Below are 19,172 nucleotides of genomic sequence, written 5' to 3' on the forward strand. Positions count from 1 at the left end.
GGCCTTCTCAATTGCTGTCTAAAATGTCAGACTTAGCCCCTGGTAACCTAATATTTTCTATTATTATTATAATATTCTTAAAACATTATGGATGAATAGACTCCCATCTAACATGCAAACCGTTTTAGCGACCAGTAAAACCACTTAAAAATCTTCCCGAAATCGCTGATAAAATTCACGAGCTGGCCATTCCAGCGCAAATACACGCAATGCAGGCTCCTGATCCAGGTATTGTGGCGTTACAGGGTCAAATTGGTGATTTGTCCAAACAGGTTGCTCAGTTAGTAACCATCCAAGCTGAATCCTTTCAGCGCAACCGCTCCACATCACGTGGTTAAAATACACATCGTAGCCCACTGAGGAAACGTTATGAAAGTCCTCCTACGGGTATTTGTTTTTACCACCAAAACTTTGGAACCAAGGCAAACAGATGCCGCTCAACGTGTCGTTAAAACGACCAGGGAAACGAGAAAGGCCGTTGCTCAAAGTTGTGAACGACAGCGGCCGGAATTTTGCACGCCTTTGCGTCATCGAAATGAATTCGGGCTTAAGGTTTCTTGTAGACACCAGGGCTGATGTTTCTGTCGTTCCACCACATTTTCGAGAACAAAAGCGCCTTACCAAGTTACAACTTTATGTAGCAAATGGAACTCCTATTCAAACTTTTGGTGAACGCCTGATATCTCTTGATTTAGGATTGCGCCACAACTTCCAATGGCCATTCATTATTGCCACTGTTTCAAGTCCTATTATTGGCGCTGACTTTTTTCAAAAATTTTCTTTGCTCGTCGATCTTAAGAATCGCCGTTTAATAGATTACACAACCAGCTTAACACATCCGGGAGTAATTCGCAATAGTCAAGATTTGAGCATTAAACTGATTTCGGGTAACTCCCCATGGCATCAACTTCTCAGAGAATTCCCTACAAACACGCGCCCAATTATGGGTATTTCCGAACCCAAGCACGATGTACTACATTATATTGAAACTACCGGACCTCCAATTGCCGCTAAACCAAGACGCTTACTTCCGGACAAGCATAAAGCCGCCAAAGAGGAATTTCAATACATGATGGAACAGGGAATTTGGGGTCCTTCAAAAAGTTCATGGGCCAGTCCGCCCCATCTAGTTCGGAAACGAAATGGTAAGTGGCGATTATCGCTGGTTAAATGCAGCTACAATTCCTGATCGTTACCCAGTCTCGCACATTCAAGACTGTATGCAAGTTTTAGAGGAAAACGCTATATTTACAACCCTTGATCTTGAGCGGGCGTATCATTAAGTGCTCGTTAACCCAGTTGATATTCCAAAAAGTGCGGTTATTACGCCTTTCGGACTATTTGAGTTTCCGATCATGACTTTCGGCTTATGCAATGCTGCTCAAACGTTCCAACGTTTATGAATCAGGTGTGAAACGGCCTCGACTTTTGGGTACCTTATTTTGATGACGTCTTAATCGCCTCCTCTTCAGAGCAAGAAGACCTATCACATTTGAGAACAGTTTTTGAACGTTTTCAAAGGTACGGTGTCGGTCTTAATCCTTCCAAATGCGTTTTTGACCAACCAAGGATATCCTTTCTTGGTCATGAAATTTCCACTGACGGCGTTCGACCCCTTCCAGATAAAGTCCCCGCTATCCGCGATATGCCCGAACCATCTACAGTGAAAGACTTAAGGAAATTTCTTGCTATGCTCAACTTTTATCGACGTTTCTTACCTCATGCAGGAACCATACAAGCACCTCTAAATTCATTTTTGGTTGGAAGCAAGAAAAACGATAAACGTGTTATAACCTGGACCACAGAATCTCGCGAAGCGTTCCAAAAATGCAAAAATGATTTAATTTCGGCAACAAATTTGCAGTATCCTTCCGCATCGAAACCATTATCACTCTACGTTTATAAGGTATTTCTCCCACTTTCCTAGCGTGCCTTCGTGGTGTAGTGGTTCTGCACGCTGGGCCGGCACTCCAGAGGTCCGCGGTTCGATTCCCGGCGAAGGCGGTCGCTAATTTTTCAATCTCTCTCTTGCTTCCAAATATCCTAATGTCTCTACAGTGGCGGCCGAACTAAAAGGGGTGTTGGATGAGGATTCTCCACACCCAGGATTTGGCGATTGGGTCCCCTAAAAACCCCAATCGCCCTTTAAAAAGGGGAGTATATAAGGTATTTCTCCCGCTTCCTTAGCGTGCCTTCGTGGTGGAGTGGTTCTGCACGCTGGGCCAGTACTCCAGACGTCCGCTGTTCGATTCCCGGCGAAGGCGTTGCATATTTTTCATCTCTTCTGCTTCCAAAAAAAAAATAACCTAATGTTTCTACACGTTGACGCATCAAACTCTCACCAGCGCAAACCAGATACAGCACTTACGATCGCAAATTATTAGGAATTTATGAAGCTGTTAAATATTTTCGACATATGCTATAGGGACGCGTTTTCATGATATTCACAGATCTCAAACCCTTAACCTACGCTTTTCAACAGCGTTCGGATAAAGCTTCTCCTCGTCAAATGAGACACATAGACTTCATAGCGCAATTTTCAACAGATATCTGTTACATTGAGGTTTCGCAGAATATTGTTGTAGACACCTTGTCTCGTATTGAAGAACTAGCGTTCCTTCGCCAATAAACTTTGCTGCCCTTGCGGACGAACAACACCGGGATTCAGAACTACAAACCCTCTTGAAAAGCAAATCTTCCACCAATCTCAACTTGCAGCCTATGCAGCTGTCATCCGGAAAATCACTTTATTGTGATGTTCAGGATTTAAGATTTCGACCTTATGTTCGCTCCGGGTTTCGCCATGCCATTTTTAGTCAGTCACATCCTGGCATCAAGGCTTCGAGGAAACTGATACAGCAACGTTTCGTATATACAGCAACGTTTCGTATGGCCTAGTATGCAAAAGGACATAGCCAACTGGATACGTTCGTGCTTGGAGTGCCAAAAATCGAAAATTGTCAGACACACCACCAACCAACTTAAAAAATTTAATTTGCCCTTATCTCGCTTCAATCACGTGCACCTGGACTTGGTCGGGCACTTAAATTTATTAATAATAATATAATACATGAAACACAATTAATTACTATGTATACATTTTTCTTACCTTGGATGAAGCAAATTTATCATTTACTTCATCAAAGTCGAGCCTTTCAAATTTTTCTCTTTCCACACATAAAATGCTAGATGACTTAGGGGATCTTTTCCCATCGTTGATTGTAAATATGTGAAAATTTATTTTAACTTGCTGAAAGAAAGTTCAATGCTAGCATTTTGATAATGAAATAGTAAGTAGTATTTGAAGTGCGACTCTTAGATTTGGAAAAACATTTTCTCTATAGCTCTGTAGTGGAGTTTTAGGTTCCGTTTCTTCTCTACTACGGAGTAACGTCATGCAGTCACATTCACTGCTCAAAACAATTAGGGGATATTGTGGGTTCGGTATGAAATAACCATATAATCGATAACTTTTTTGAACAAAAAGAAATAGAAGAGATTATAAAGGAAAATTATGACGTTTACAAAGTTGGGAATATGCAAATTTAGTCTGTGACGTCAAAAACTATGCGTTTTAGATAAGGAGTAAGGAGCGACCTGCAGTATTCCTTTTGTAATAGGAGATTAAAAACAATTGACATGCGTTGAATGCTTCGTAGCAGTGAATATACGATGTCTCAGCAAGATTACTTAGTTGAATCGGTAGCCAGGAAGGCAATTAGTCGTTTACAGGAGAGTCGAACGCAATCCATTGTAGCGGAAGCGTTAGGATTTTCTCAAAATGTCATTTCCAGATTATGGAATCGGATTTTGGAAACTTGGTATGTTTGAGAAATTCGGGACAAGGCCGTGTTATCGTTTTAAAATAAAAAGCGGAAGTTATACGTGCATTTCGTTTAAAAAAATGCAAATATCTCTACTTTGGAGAAATAAAGTGATCAGAAAGAACGTTTTGGTTGATGTGCTGCAAACATTTTATTACACATTTTATCAGGCAAATCAAGAAAATAAATAATTAATTATATTATAATAGTTATTAATTTTAAATATATTTTCCAGAAACCAACCAAAATAAAAACTTAAATTTTCCGGAAAAATCTTGTTTGGAGACCATTTGGCGCCTCTCTACGAGCGGCGCCCGGGGCATCATGCACCCCCTTGCCCCTCCCTCGCTACGCCACTGATATTCCTTTCTCCACCTGTTCCAGAAGTGATTCAAAAGTGTTTGCTGATATTTATATTTCTTTACCAAAGAATTCCTATTAACATTTAAATTTTCATTTTTATGTTTTATTACAGGTAAAGACACCAACCTTTTACCAATAAGAAAATGAGATGGGGTAAGTGGAGAGGGTTCTGAGGGTTCGTTGTACAGATACGTGATAGGCCTGGAATTAACCAGAGCTTCAATTTCCGAAAAAACAGTTTCCAATTCCTTCAAAGAGAGAGAGGATCGTCCAACAATTTTCTTTAAGCAGGTTTTAACCGTCCGTATCTGTCTCTCCCAGAAACCTCCCCACCATGGACTTTTTTCAACTATAAAATTCCAAACTATACCTTTAGAAGCAAACAAATTTTTAACTTGATCATTATCTATCTTATTCCACCATTTTTTCAATTCACTATTTGCATAGGCGTTATCAGAATTTTAAAAGCTTGGGCGTTATCAGAATATATAGTGGAACATAATCCTCGACAAGAAACAAATCGTCGGAATCCTAACAAAAAGGAATCAGCACTTATGTTAAGAACTACTTCTAAGTGGATAGCTCTTGTCACTGCACAGCTGAATATAAGTAAATAACACTTTGAATTAAAATCACGAACAAAAAAATGGTCCGGCAAAATTCACACCGCATACATCAAATGGTGGATACTCTTGAATTCTATCAGGCGGTAAAGGGACAACCACCTGCATTCCAGATTTCACTCTGAATCGTCTACAAATCAGACAGTTATTTAACATTTTTTTCACAAATTGACGACCTTTAACAATCCAGAATTGTTCTCGTAAATGTGTTAAAGTTGCATCAACACCTAAATGGCACATTTTAGTATGAGAATCACAGATAAGTAGTTCAATAAATTTATCATTAGATGGAAGAAGCCAAGGATGTTTGGCTCGCATATCGTTACTTGAAAACTGTAAACGTCCCTTTAAACAAAGTAAGCTATTATCATTAAGTTCAGGATTCAAATTAAATATGCGTGAACTCTTATCGATAATTCCTTTAGAAAGAAGTTGGGTAACTTCTGTACTATAATGTTTGAATTGAGTAGCTTTGATCCAAAAACGCAAAGCTTGCTCGAGTTCTGGAGCACGTATAGGTCCATTTAATTTTGTAGAATTAGGTTTAGAATTGTGCACAAACCTTTTAATCCAAGCAGTAACACGTAGTAATCTACTTAATTCGCTGAAGTCATTAACGTCCAGTAATGACGACATAGGTAAGTTTCCATTAGCTGAACTGGTTACCATGGAATTAACCAGTGCAGTCCGTCGCTCTTTCATTATAACGCGTTCATCACAGATGTCATTAAAATGTTGTAGCGATTCTTGAAGAGGCCACGAGTAAAGTGGTTTAGACAACCAAACAGGGCCTGACCACCACAGAGAACTTGTAAGAATCCTCCTAGCCGATTCTCCTCTAGTAGTAAGGTCCGCAGCATTATCGGAGCCACTGCAATGGTTCCAACACTCTGGTAGAGTCAACGACTGCACTTGAGCTACTCTGTTGGCGACAAATGGTTTCCATTGTTTACAAGATCCTTTCAAACAATGAAGGGCGATTTGAGAGTCGCTCCAAAAGAAAATTTGTTTCGCAAAATTAGAAAATAGACCTTGTAAATAATTTCCTAAACGTGCAGCGAGGAGAGCTGCCATTAACTCTAATCTTGCAAGAGTCAAAGTTTTTAAAGGAGCAACTTTACTTTTTGACATTATAAAGCTCACTCTGATTTGGCCATTGTAATTCACGTACCTTAGGAACGCAACAGCCCCATATGCCTTGGGACTGGCGTCACAAAAAACATGAAGAGAAACTTCACTTATTTCTACACTTTCAAAAAACCTTCTTTCAATAGATACTGATTCAAGTTCACAAAGTTCAGAACACCAGGTTCTCCATTTATTTTGTAGGTCACTTGGCAAATCTTCATCCCATTGTAGACCACGTTCCCACATCTCTTGCAGAAGAATTTTCACAGTGATTACAAAGGGACTGATCAGTCCACATGGATCAAATGTCTTTGAAATAACTCTCAAAACGTGACGCTTGGTGATTCTAGCATCAATGGAATCCCTAACATCTCTTAAATCTAATTTAATTTTATCCTCAATCGGATCCCACTTCAATCCCAAGAAACCTGTTCCTTGCCCGAAGTCAGTATTTTCCTCATATCCGTTTTCATTCCAAAGTTTATACAATTCCGGACAATTAGTTTTTAATTTCCTCAAATGAAATCCCGCTGCTTTTAATATCTCTGTTGCCGTAGACGTCAAATGATAAGCATCTTGAACGGTATTGGCTCCATAGTAGAGATCATCAACATAAAGGAAAGAATTTAACATGTCATAACATTTTGGATGATGTTCCTTAAATTTCTTTATGTGAAATTTCAAAACGCAAGCCAAGGAAAATGGCGAAGTAGTTAAACCGAATCGGAGACGATTTAAATGAAGAGTTTCGGTTGAATGACCTACCTCTTCGGAAAACCACAAAAATTCAAGGTATTTTCTATCTTCCTCCGCAATCTCTATCATAAGAAAAGCTTTCTCTAAATCTCCGCAAAATGCAACTTGATATTCTCGAAATTTAAGAATTATGTCCAATAAATTTGCATAAAGATTTACTCCCGATTCTAGAGACTCATTAAGAGATTTATTATTTTCATTAGCTCTACTGCTACAGTCATAAATAATTCTAACTCGAGTTGTTTCCTTGTCATCCCTAATTACCGCTCTGTGGGGCATATAATATCCTGAATTTTTATCTTCATTAACATATTTTCCCACAATCTGAAATTCTAACTGATCGGATATAATTTGTTTATACTGGTCATAAATTTCTTGATTTTTATTTAGTTTGTGCTTTAACGAATCAAAACGCTTTTTCGCAACCTCATAATTAGAATTCAACCCAACTGCAGGTCCCAAGTTTTCCTTCCACATCAATCTACAAATGTACCTTTCCCCATTAAATTACAGAGAATTTTCAAATCTTTCAATCAATTGCTTGTCCCATTCAGAAAAGTTTTGTTTGTCTGACTGAAATTCTTCTATTTCCCAAAATTTTTTCAAATCGCACAAAATGGAAGAAGAGTCCATGACTAAACATGCATTTTCATAATTATTAGTTAATTTATTACTTCCTTCCACTCCCGCTAGTAACCAACCGAAACAAGAATTTATCGCAGTAATGTTTTCATTTAACTTTACTCTCTCGTCATAAACGATATCCCAAAATGAATCGCATCCGATAAGTATTTCCGTCTGACAGTCGCCAGAAAATGAATCAGCCAAAGGTAAACCTCTTTCCTTCAACGCATTGCGAATAGATACATCAGGAATTTTCAAGGACAAATTAGATATATATTCCGTTATGACAGCTTCTAACTCGTACGATTTCGAACTTTGATCCCTATTGCGCAACATAAATGAAACGATACCGTATTCCTTCTCACGTGCTATTTTGTCTCCGAAAGCAAAAATAGCTATTCTTTCGTAGCGTATTGGCTTTAATTTTAATTCTTTAACTAATCGAGATGAAATAAAACTTCGATGACTACCATTGTCTAAAATAACATTAGTTAAGACTGAATTTTTATCCGAACAGGCTAAAACTGTACATGTTTGTAAAAAGGGCTTATTTTTGGTACATATATTACTATGAGACACAGAAATATTCTCGGCGCTTTTATTAGATTTAGATTGTGAGACATTCAAAACAGTTTCGCTTTCCACTTGCTTCTCACAACCTCTCGTCTTAACATTAACGGGTTTATTTTTTCTACACACTGACTCATGATGAAAATTGCTTAAACAATTTTTACACGATATTTTTGCCTTGCATACACGAGACACGTGATATTTCTGGAAACAACACCAGCATCTAGCTTCAGTCCTAAGCTTATTTATTTTTTGTTCTACATCCAATTTTTTACAAATTACGGAATCGTGATGACCGTCACAGAATAAACAAACATTTTTTATTTGTGTATTTAACGCTGAAGCGGTTGATATATTTTTAGGCTTTGAATAGTTTTTCTGATAAGTTTAACCACTTTGATAATTTTGGGAAAAGGATCGTTTTGTTTCATAACTTTTTAGGGGGCTCATCACAGTTTCGGCAATTTCCCTAGATTCGACTTCATTCCTCAAAAACGTAATAATTTCCGAAACCTCACAATTCACTTCCCTGTTTCGTTTTCGGTGAAAATCTAACACCAAATCTTGTGGTAGAACCTTCAATAATATTGGATTCAATAAATGCCCATATGAACCCTCCGTTACATTTAGTGAACGCAAATTTCTGATATTAACTTCTATTTCATCGTATAATTTACGCAAACCCTTAACATTAGACGAACTTCTCACGGGTTCTAAGCTTAATAATTTAGTCATGTAAGAATTTATAATAGAATCAGTTCTACCATATCTTAAAAAAGCTCAAGTTTTAAAAGCTCAAGACATGAGTCATAGTTTTTCTCATTTAATTCAAAACCCGCAACAACGTTATATGCAGGACCAGAAAGAAGAGATTTTAAAAATTGGAATTTTTCAATTTTCGTAAGTGAACTGTTTTAACCGATTGCGCTATCAAAACAGTTTAAGAATTCCATAAATTTGCCAGAATCACCATAGAATCGCGAAATTTCTAACTTTGGTAATTTTAAAGCCGTAACAGTGTTTTCCGAAACACTAGATGTGTTAAGAACTGAAGAAGTCTGCTGAACATTTTCTGCTGCTAATTCTTTAATTTTGCTTTTTAGTTTAATCTTAGCTAACAATATTTTGTCATCGTATTCCTCCGAAGCTTTTAATTCACCTTTAAATTTCTCCGGATCGTCTATGAGTGCTTCCACCTCTAAATCATGGCTTTTCAAGATCTGCTCTTTCGTTTCTAATAGTTCCAGTACTTCTGATAATGAACTTACGTCTTCGACGGCTTCATCAAGCTTCTGCACTCTTTTAACTAGTTTAGTAACACTAGCGCGAACGTTACTTCTTTTTTTAATTATTTTCGAAAGCTTATCCATATTAACTCCGAATTTGTGAGTACAAAAGGTCTTACCTCCACAGTCCAGTATGCAATGTTACGTATCCAAAAGCGTACGTACAGTATCCAAACTTCTCAGAACTATAATCCAGTAATGATGATTAATTACTTCCGATATTCCACATTCGCGGACAAGATGCACCAATTTTGCATCTAATGGTTCTGTGAGACTAAAGGTGCATCCAAGAGATAATAAGAGGTTTTGTTAACAATAACAACATTTATTTACAAGAAAATATACGAAAATTTCAATCAATTAGAGATATATTATTAGGCATCTCTGCCTTCCACGTCTTACACCTTTAGTATCCTGCCTGCCACTCACTATTAGGACGAACGCAGCGCTTCTCTAGTCAGAATGACTCCGGAAATACGTAATAGAAGCAAACTCATTCTGCAGTTTGCCCTGATAGTATAACATGGGAGAGAAATATCTACGAAATCGTCGGTTATGTTGGAACCCAAAATTCAAGAACTCTTAACACCCAATAGCAAAGAAGCAAATGATCACATCAGAAAATTATGATTCTAACAAGCAAAAATTGGAAAGTTCGTAAAACAATCAGTATAACCTATGCACATTTTAATTTTAACGTAACGTTGGTAGCTAAAGCAACAGCATTTGAGATCACACAGCAGAATTTTACTACTCCAAAACTTAAATTCATCAAATTAATGTTAGGGCTGAATGGGAATCGAGGGTAAAGACGAAGAGAAATTTCCGTTGATTTTGATGCCAGCAGAGTTTGAAGATTAATATACATGATTACGTTTGATTTATAAATATTTTGCATGTAATTTTAATGATTTTGAAGAAGTATGGCCCTTTAGAATCAAACCAGATCAATGCATCCAAAGATACGTTCGTAGTTAACGTTTTGAATGTCATAAGATGAAGATGTTTTAGAATTTTCAAAGGAAAACAGTTGAAATTAAGAAGTAGTATATGTTTCACGTGATCTGGCCGGAGTGCTAATACATTAATCAAGAATACTAAGTTTATAACTGCTGGTGCATATCCTAGCTTTAAAACATAAAAATGCAGTTTGAAGTTTCCGCGCATCTAGAAATTTTTCTTCTAACAGAAATCATTACACAATAAACCTTTTATGCCAGGAAGTTAAAAAAGTACAAAAACTAACAATAAGGGTATACGTTTTCCGGATAGTTTCTCTCTCAAGATAATGATGGTCTTGTCGAAGGAAATTAAGCTCACTGTTCAGAGATTTTTCCTGGCTCATTATATGAGAACTATTTATTAAATGATACGTAAATTATAAGCAAAGTGCCAGTCACATTTCTATGGATTAATCTGATTAAGGGAAATCAAACGAACTTAAAATCCTGAGAGAAACGAAATAAGATGCAGCCTGAAAAGCAAAATATTGCCTAACAGCTGCCGAACGGTAAAGTCGCTGAAAACTCGTAGTTCGGCCCGAAGTTCAAATCCGGCGAACAGGCTGGCTGCATTGGCGTTTTCGTGTTTTTTCCCAAGTGTAACATGCATGCGAGCCAGTTTTCCTTAGAAAGTTCTCCACAAAGGCATCCCTCTTCTTAGGCAGACAGCCCTTGAGGCTTGTCGTAATCACATAAAGCAAAGCAAAAGCAAGGTAGTTAAGTCTAAAGAACACTTCATAATCAAAGATAGTCAAAACGCTACCGCCTCCAAAAAAGACAAACTAAAGAAGCACAAGTGAATCAAGAAATAAAAAGAAGTTTAATAATAAATAAATAGGCAAGTAGTTAATTATGAATGAATGCAGAAAGAAGTGTAATTACAAAAGATTAATTTAAAGGTACTGCTTTTTCTGACTAAAATTTCTTGGCACATTCTGTTTAAAAATTTACTTACAAATTAAAATAATAAGAATTGGTTGCAGCTGTCAATTGAGTTAAGCTATGGCTTTAGTTTTACATGATCAAATCATATCTATGAAAATAGATGTTTCTACTATGAAAAAATATAATAATCGTGTCTATTTTTAAGAATTATTTGTCTCATATTTACGGCATTTCCCCCTAAACATATTATAGTTTTTATACTTATTATCATATAGTGAAATTACAAGTTGTGTCTACTACTCTCACTTATGCATATGTCTCGTCCTATCAAATCGCACACATTACAAAGGAATAGCTCATCATGCATCCAAAATACACTGCTCGTCATTAAAACTGCTACCCCAATTAGGTGGCGTGTCAAAATTTCATGAAAGGTACTACACGCTGAGTTACTTAAATGACTAGTATTTTAGTGCATTCCACACCAGATATGAAGAACGCCATCTACTTTTTGCATAAATGGTAAAATTGCGTAACGTGTTCCTTATTTTGAAATTACATTTAAACGTTGATTATTTGTGTAAAGGTCGTGTTATGCCTCATAGAAGAAGTAGAAACTGCTACCAGCAAGTGCTAGAATCCGACCCCGACAAGGTCGTATACTATGGGGCTGTGTGTTTTTGTTATGTCACATTCTTGCTCGGGATCCCATGACTGTCAGACGAATATGGAATATATGGTCCAGGAGGGCAATACGGCACGATCTCAGTTATTCCAGGGCACTAATGCATGAGAGGAGAGACATGTTGTCCTTACGGGATCGTACCACTCACATTACGTGCCTACGTGATGAATTTGACTCGTGCGCAGAACAAAAGGTTCCTACAGAGACAGTGTGATGATGTCTGCGGCACCGTAACCATTACTGTAGCTGCCGGTTGACTCTGCAGCAGAGACAGATATGCCTACAATGCTGTAACGAACCACAGGACTGGACACCAGAGTGGCACTATGTCGTTCTTTTAGACGAATCCAGGTTTTGCCTACAGTATCATGATGGACGTATTAGAGTGTTCGGATAGCCAGTAATGTAGACTGCCGCCATTACATTTCTGAAGTGTTGCAAGCTGTGCCCTAACTTCGAGGCCTGTGTGGCATCATCTTTCAACAAGATAATGTGCAACTGCATGTTGCTCGTGACTCCTTGATGCAGAGGGTGTTCGGCTGTTGCCCTAGCGAGCACGCTCTCCAGATCTGTCCTCCGCTGAGAATATTTGGTCACGGGTTGCCGAGAAACTGTACGCCATCACTACGATTGATGAACCACTACGATTGTCAACCACTAAGATTGATGAACTGTGGCATACAGTTGAGGCTCCATGAAATAAAGCAGCCTTATTCGTCATCGAAGCTCAGTTCGGCTCCCTGTCCTGCCGAATTTCAGCTTTTCTTACTGCGAGATGTAGCTTCTTATAATATTTCACGCCCTGGTTATTCTCCTGATTTAACTTATTTCCAAACTCCAAAATTCAGAGCGCCACGTAATGTTTTATATATATATATATATATATAGGTAACATTCAGGAAACTTATGACGACGGATTTTAAACAGCATCCGTTTAATATTTTTGTGTGCCCTTTATAATCAGGAAACACAGCGTAAAAATTTTTACTTTGGTTGAATAAAAATAATATGATACTATGCTAATTCATCATTAGTTTTATATTGCCTCTCGGCGTACCATGGCTAGAAAGGTTTGGCTGAAAGTCGAAATAAAGAAAAAAACTAGAAGCAATTTAATGGATTAATCAATCAGACAGATAAATAGATATGCCACATTTTTTAGACAAATTATAGTAATCTCTAAGGCACTTAACGTATAGTAAGGAAAATAAAATTTATGTTCTTCAAACTGAAATTCAGAAATGATTTAGCCCCACGAACAGGCTGGCTGCATGGGCATTTTAGTGGTTTTACCCATGTGTATCGTGTATACGAGCATGTTCCCTTTAGAAAGTCCTCCAAAAAGGCATGTCTTCCCTTAGGGCAGATAGTTCTCGTGGCTTTGTCGTAATCACATAAACCAAACCAAACAAAACCAGAAATTATTTGCTTTAAACATTGGTGTATTTTTTTTTAGAGCGGTATTTTGCTTTCAAATTTAGGCGAAAAACTTTAAACTACTGAAATGGAATTCATGCAAATTTCCATAATCGCAGTTTTTTAGTTAACATTTCTAATTATTCTTTCCATCCATTTTCAGGTAACTTATTTTACAATGCATTTATGTTTTTTCAGCCCTCAGTACTTACCAACGTTGAAAAATAAAATGCACATTTATAATGGACTGACGCAAAATTCCTTTTTGAGTGTAAGAGATATTCTAGGCTAACGCCCCTTTCGGCTAAAAAAAATCAGTATGCTTCGGAAAACACCGTTTAACGTAATATTTAAATATCGTACTATGAAAACAGATCTGTCTATTATTAAATAAAAAATAAATGAATTTTTAAATTCGCATTTCACCAACTAAGACACATTTCTTCAAGCTATATTAAAACAATTTTTACCTGCAGTCCTTAATCTTTACCTTTTGTTACAATTTAATACAGAATCGAATGTATTTTAAGTTTTTCTTTCCGGAGAATTTTAAAATTACTAACAGTATCTAAAAAGATTTACAGCAGGGTTAAAAAGTTAAGAATAACACTTATATTGTTTTATATACGCTTAATACCCTTTACCAAGTGCAGTGAAGTAATTCGTAAATCATCAGAGAATACATAAAACGAGAACAAAATCTACTACCTATAAAACGTGAAAATGGGATTATATAGAAATGTAAATACAACATTTCATAAATAAGAAAATTTTTATCAGCTGATGTAATCACGCAGAAGAGAGATTTTGTTTAGCATTAAAGAATATTATTATGCTTTCCGTAAAAGTCTTCTAATTTACCGTAAATAGTATAGATATAGATATATCAGAAAACATTTGTACGAAAATTCAGACGAGCCAGGAGATCGACATTTAGTAGCTGAAAATAACCTTGAGGAAGAAATGAGTAATTCTACGCCTAAGAAAATAAAAAAAGGCTAGAATTTCCAGCTCATCAGTGTTTTAAGTTCTTCCATGTCGCGCAGATAATATACACATACAAACATCTGTGCTTTCTTCGGGATTCAAACCAGGCCCCGTCGATACGGTAGTCAGAGTCGGCATACCGATTAGACCAGCAATTTTATCGAGGGGAAGAAACGTAAAAAATAGGACCTCTGCAATCGCAAGATTAAGCAGCTTTTTCTTTCCGAAATACTTCCGATGTGAAACTGGAACGCGATTTCGGCTCACTGATGATTATCAGGAGGCTGTGACGGTGAAACACTGGAAATTCTGCAAATGTTTAGTGGTTTTCATTTCATACTCTTCATTTGCGAGAATATCGTGGCCAAGGTTTAAAATAAAACATTCTTCCCTTTAAAATGATTTCTGTTAGCAAGAAAACTACTTTTGAATAACTTGTAAATTACTAGTACATAACTACGGGTTATTTCTTGGACCATTTCTTTGCAACTTCGCAGCTGATTCTTCTCTCGGACTCGTCAACAACACCACCAAAATATTCGCTTACACGGATGACTTCTTGCTGATGACCAGAGATCACAGAAGACGAGAATATAAAACGCGATGCCAACATGCGCTGGAGAAATTTGTTAACTGGGCAGGAGATTGCAAAGTCGTAATTTCAGTGACTAAAGGCAAGGACTGGTCATAAGCCATAAAAGAAGTTATAAGCGCATTCCAGAAGTTAAAGTAGGAGGAATTAATATTAACATCCTTCAGAAACCTAAGTGTACTTATAGATGACTTACCTGACATTAGCACATTTCCTACGTTAAACAAAGGCTTCATAAATTATTAGATTCAGCGGTCAGAACAACTGCAACTAAAAGTGGGTACCTTCACATATTTGGTATTGCGTCGTTGCAGGAAGAGTAGCATAGCATGGAGCTTCCATGTGGGGCTCACATATGAATACGCATATGATAAATAAACTTAGATAGACGCAACAACCATTTTTATTAACCCTCTGGCTGCTTATCCCGCGATTTCTACGGGCAACTCAAATGTAGCAAAATCTGCTCATCCCGCGATTTCCGCGGGCAATGTGTTTTTCTTCCTTTATTGATGAGCGCATCCCGTTTTTTCCCATTTGACCACTGAAATAAATTATATATAATATTAGCCGTTTAGTTTACGTTTTGGACAACAAATATCGTTAGTTGTCCGCTAAATTGGGGCGTTTGAAGGCACGTGGTATTACCGCTCAAACACGACATCTTGCCGCTTTTTTCTTACAGAAATGGCCGCTCGAAAACATTCAGCGAATATCTTGATTATTTAATTAAATTATTGAATTATTAATTAGGTTTTCGATTAGATTAATAATTAAATTGATTATTAATTAGATTTATTGAATCTCGTGCAAAAACTCTGAAGTTGGACTTTGCCTTGAACCCCGTTTTGAACTCTATCATACTAAACTGCATTTTTAATGTATTTTTCCCTCAGTGCTTTATATTTTCTTAAATTTTATAATTCTACCTTTTATATTATGCAATAAATAGAAATTAACTGTAATTCGACTGAAATTTATTTAAAAATTTTTTTTTGGTGATAACATTTAAAAATTGGTATTTCTGGCAACTTAGTTTCTCATGATAAAATCTATATAAAAAATATTTTTTAGAAAGAAAAAATGCATTTTTCAATTCTCCAATATATATAGATTTAAAATTTGAAAAAAAAAAAAAAAAAAAAATTACACAATTTTTGAAGCGATTTCGGTCCACAAATTGAGCAGTCAGAGGGTTAAGTATCTATCGGGGATACCGCCCGTCCTCTACTAGTGCCCTGAATGCGTTAGCTCGGCTGCCCCACTTCATTTCGTGGTACAAAGAACATGTGCAGTAGTTCGAACCCACAGATTAAAATGCAACACAAAGCTGTGGAACTGTCACTACTATCATAGAGATTAAGGGACGAATAGCACGTTAATACCTTCGTACCCAGCAGAATTTGACACTCAAGTTGAATTGAAACCATCGGCAGCAGTTGGAATTCACGCTTTGGATACAGATGGCTCCAAAAGAGAGCAGAGTACAGGCCGCAGTTACTGTGAAATACTGTTTTACGATGCAATCCATACCTGGTGCGAAGTTTATGTCCCAGTAACTCCGCTTGTCAAGCAAAACTAGTTTCTGTCAGAACAGATATACAATTTTGCATCCATACAGAACAACCATTAACAATATGTAGAGACATTAGGTACTTTTTGGACGCAGGAAATATGAAAAATTAACCAAGCCTTCATCGGGAATCGAACAACGGGCCTCTGGAATACCGGCCCAGCGTGCAGAACCACTACACCACGAAGGTACTCTAGAAGGCGGAAGAAATACCTTATAAATATATAGCGATTCAGTCTTCACTTTCAAGTGCATTTAGGGCCAAAGATGCAAAATCTAAATAGTGAAAGGGAATCAGAGGAATCAGAGTGAAAGAGAATTCCCTGCTCGAGAATATGAGACCGAAACTCCAACGGAATCATACATATACTGGATTTTTTTTCTATGAAAGAACCAATAAAATAGCAAAACAAGCAGCTACGGGTTCAAACCTCTTCATGCAAGCTGCAGGATCTCACTTGATGGCTGCAACCAAGGAGGTTAGAATACATGGAGATGGCGTCTCTCCTATTACAATACGAAGAAAGTGAAGCCAGGGGAAGGAAATAAGCCACGCCACGTGAGGGAAAGAAAACGATTACCTTACTAAGCGAAGTGAGGTAAAACGCCAGCTGGTTTCAAGTTCTCAGTGTGTTTTCTGATTTTGTATGCGTAGATCTGAAAGGCTTAACAGGCACTGAATTGTTACAGCGAAATAATGTTTACATTTCCGACTTCATGTCCATGTCAAAAAATGCTCTAGAAAGTGCATAAAAAAGTAGAATAATCGAAATGTGTATTTGAATGGCCTTAAAGAAAGAGTTTGAGTATTTTCTTTGTGTAAAGTACACGAAGAAACATATATAGTTCTGAGATTTACCTTTTCATAATAATAATAAAAGTGATATTCGTAATTAACTTATATGTGATGGCGAAACGATAAGTAAAGAAGGGGAGGGGGAGTGTCTAGCTTTCCATGGAAAAGAAAACAGTTTACGTTAATGTCTGATCATAACTACATTACATGTGTGTTACCTTTTATGTGTTTAACTACATTTTATTTTGTGCTCAAGTAAATGCGAGTATATAATAACTGGATTGATTTTTAGTCACATTTGTTGTGTGAGTTTTAAAATAACAACGTAAAATTTGCATATTTCTATCATTGTTTATTCAAATTAAGTTTTTTCGAAACATAAGTAATATTTATAACATGAAAAATTTGAGAATTATATATACTAAGTAAAGTATAATCAAATTATAATTTGAGTACAGAGTTACTGTTTTGCACAATAAGTTTACACAATACTTTTAATGCTATTATTCATTAATTACAGGATGCAATTACATAATGTAGAAATTATTGCAATTACATAATGTAGAAATTATAGCAATTACATAATGTAGAAATAAAATGAAATGGCGAGAAAAGTAAAGGAAAGAGATGCGTGAAGAATCTGCGATCCTTTACGACTACCAGGAACAAAATTGGGTGTGATTAGAGCACGTCAATCTTTCTAAGCCACGACTACTAAGGGCATGCTTTCCCCCCTTTTTTGGCTTCATTTTGAGAGCGTGGAGGGCATCTCCATGAGTTCTAACCTTCTTGGCCGCAACAAATTTTTAGCTCATGGAACAGTGACAGAAAAGCTGGAATCAGGACTCGACAGGAAGCAGTGTGTTCAAATACATCCCTAGAGTCAGGTAAATCTCAACAGCTGATTTAACGCAATCCCTTACATTAGTTACTTAAACCGCTTCGAACTTCGTTACAATGATCAATGTATTTACGGCGCCACTAGCAACTCAGATTATTACATCTTTGATTGCCCGAAAACAGCTAAATTTCACTTTCAGAAAGCAGCTAATGAATACTGTTACCCTTGGGCTAAAAATACTTTTAATAATCTATATACTGTTAAGCAGCACACTAAGGAATGCACCAACATATCACTGTTGATTTCGAAAAATCAGGAAAACCTTGGTACATCCGCTGTAGTGCCGTACCTGCATATTATGCTGCCATCATATGGTATTTACATAGAATTCTATTTAATGTTTGGTCATCTCGTACATCTTTTCTTATGTCATAATGTTAGTTAAACAACCAGCAGCTCTTAGTATTAGTGTTTTTATATATGTATATAATAAACATAACAGTATCAGTACTAGCATGCATATTTATAAACTAGAAAACCCGGTGGTCATACGAAATGACCTCTTTTCTAGATATTACAAATTAAAATTATTTGTGCAAATGTGTCTGCTAATTTAAACTATATTAATTACTGTATGTAAACCCAGGGTATGTAATTATTAGGCGGCGAAGAAGCCCATTTGCTTACTGGCCCACGGGGTTTCCCCCTTCTACTTGCTTAATTATTTAAAGAAGAGTGCAATGAAGGAAACCACTGGCGGTACATTTCTTAAGAGCCACCGCTAACTCAATAAATAAAAGTGATTTAAATAATAAAATGTTAATTCACATGTCAAAGTCGTACTTGCTTCGGCAGTACATATACTAAAATTGGAACGATACAGAGAAGATTAGCATGGCCCTGCGCAAGGATGACACGCAAAATCGTGAAGCGTTCCACATTTTTACACACAGCCACGCCCACAAGATATTACTTACATTTTTCCTGTATGTACTATTATACTTTTTGGAATCGTATTTTATTTTCTGCATTTATGACTGCAACACACACCTTTTATTAACTGATTTAGTACTATTTTATGTATAACTATTGTAAAATTTCAGATTTACAGCGCTACGATGCCTGGATACCTCATCGCCAACCAGATGTCTTATCGCTCATCAAGTGACATTGGTCACACCCCCTGCATCTGCTATCCTGTCTCCACGAGAACACATGTCAA

At 36.8% G+C, this 19,172-nt stretch overlaps 2 non-coding genes across 2 annotated transcripts; both read left to right on the plus strand.

Moving 5' to 3' along the window:
* Positions 1 to 1,930: 1,930 nt before the first annotated feature.
* On the plus strand, positions 1,931 to 2,004 carry TRNAA-GGC (transfer RNA alanine (anticodon GGC)). The gene has a single exon. It is a non-coding gene; the product is annotated as a tRNA-Ala (tRNA).
* Positions 2,005 to 18,789: 16,785 nt separating this feature from the next.
* On the plus strand, positions 18,790 to 18,895 carry LOC146994377 (U6 spliceosomal RNA). Its single transcript, XR_015044314.1, has one exon. It is a non-coding gene; the product is annotated as a U6 spliceosomal RNA (small nuclear RNA).
* Positions 18,896 to 19,172: the final 277 nt, after the last annotated feature.

This window comes from Stegodyphus dumicola, chromosome 11 (assembly GCF_044657685.1).
Source record: "Stegodyphus dumicola isolate Sdum_Otavi_A_Nest chromosome 11, ASM4465768v1".
Lineage (NCBI taxonomy): Eukaryota > Metazoa > Arthropoda > Arachnida > Araneae > Eresidae > Stegodyphus > Stegodyphus dumicola.